Here is a 1,981-nt window from a genome sequence, read left to right as displayed (position 1 = left end):
CCTCAATATGGCCGCTAACACGTTAACCTTCTTGGATTTCATAGACTACAGTGAGATCTACGAAGCGCATCATTGCCTTGGTTTGGTCAGTAGGCGAGCGGAGTCTGTACGTGTAGCGGTTTGTACTGCGCCTCAAAACTACATGCAGTTTTACTGCAAAATTACGCAGTTACGGATGCTACAGGTACAGGCGCACGTAACTTAGCAAATTATCTGCTCTGCTTTCGAACTACATAGTGGTTGAACACTTCCATCCACACCGCTGATGGTAAGCTATACGGAGACATCCTATATACAGTAGGTCCATGTGTATGTATATATGTAAGGCACTATAGTGCCACGTAAACATGGCCTTATGGGTATAGGATGTATCTTAAAGGGGTTGTCTCATCTTGGAATTTGGGGGAGTATCACTAGGATATGCCCCTAATGTCTGATAGGTGTGGGTCCCACCTCTGGGAGCCGCACCTATCCTTGGAACGGAGCCCGCAAAGTGACGGTCCATTCATTTCTATGGGGCTTATGGAAATAGATGAGCCAGCACTTGGCTGTTTTCAGCAGTCCCATAGAAATGAATGGAAGGTGGCCGTGCACGCACCTTCACTTTAAGGGGTCTGTTCTAAGGACAGAGGTGGGACCCACACCTATCGGACATTGGGAGCATATCCTAGCGATACTTGGTGAGACAACCCCTTTAAGACCAGCCAAGTAGTTTAACGTTGACCATGTAGGCAGGAACCTCATGAAGGGGGTGGTATAGGATTAGAAAAACAGCGCCACACCTGGCCCTAAGATTGTATGTGGTATTGCAGTTTGGTTCCACTGTAGTAAATGGACCTGAGCTGCAATACCAGCCATGTTATCTAATGCTGTGCAACCCCGACCTTCAAGGCTCAGAAGGGATGCAGTTCCATGTGTTTTTTTTTTTGTGTTTTTTTTACACCATGTCAACCAGAAATAAAATGGAGCCATCGGTTCTCCATTTCTATTTGCACATTAGACAGAAGACAAAGAGCACTTTCCCCATACCCCGAGCATCGATGGGTTTGAAACACGGGTACTTTTCTCCTGCGACCACTGCTTTTCTCTCTATCTCTCTCTATACCATCGCCCCCTGCACATTATTTTAAAGCGCACTTCGTTTTCCCCAGGCTCCTGTCCGCTCCCGCCCCTCCTGTCCGCTCCCGCCCGCTCCCCTTCTCGTTGACGTTGTGACTGTTTACATTTTTTGTTTGTTTTTATTGTACATAGATTTGTAAACATAATATTTTTTTGCCTGAGATATTTGTACATAACTCGGGCGACGTAGTTCTATATTTATTGAAGATTCTATACAGCATGTTGTACGGATGGCGGGCGAGGGTCCTTCACGGGCGCGGCCAATGATATCGGAAATCTGCCTGTGACCATTAACGGTTTGTGACTGTTGGAAACGGTGGTCATTTTAGAAGGGAATAAAAACCAATGTACAAAAAACTAAAAAAATCCTGTGTGTTTTTATTTTAGGGGGCGGGTGATTTCTGGAGTCAACACTCATTAGGTATCTGTTGCACATCAGTGGCCCATAGTAATGATGCCCACAGTATTATGTCACTTGGCATCATGTAATGCAATAGTCCCCTAGCCATAGACGAGTCCAAGAAGCATGGTGATAGGAACGGATAGTCATTATAAAAAACCCCAAAACTTGCAGCACTTATTTAACTCTCGTGGTTCTGTTTATTCATCGACCTGAATGTTGATTACCAGGCTTGGACTGGCCCACAGGGGTACAGGGGAATCCCCCGGTGGGCCCCTGAGCTAGGTGGGCACCTAGTCTCCCACCCCATGCACAAGTGGCACATAACACAGTAGACTTACTGCACTACATACATATATTCAGTGTACAGCACCTCAACCAGCTGATGTTTATATAAAAAACTTGTTAGATTATTTATTATATTTGAATGTATCCATACTGTGGGCCCCCAAAATTAATTTT

Source organism: Bufo gargarizans, chromosome 6 (assembly GCF_014858855.1).
Source record: "Bufo gargarizans isolate SCDJY-AF-19 chromosome 6, ASM1485885v1, whole genome shotgun sequence".
Lineage (NCBI taxonomy): Eukaryota > Metazoa > Chordata > Amphibia > Anura > Bufonidae > Bufo > Bufo gargarizans.
This window is presented reverse-complemented; position numbering follows the sequence as displayed.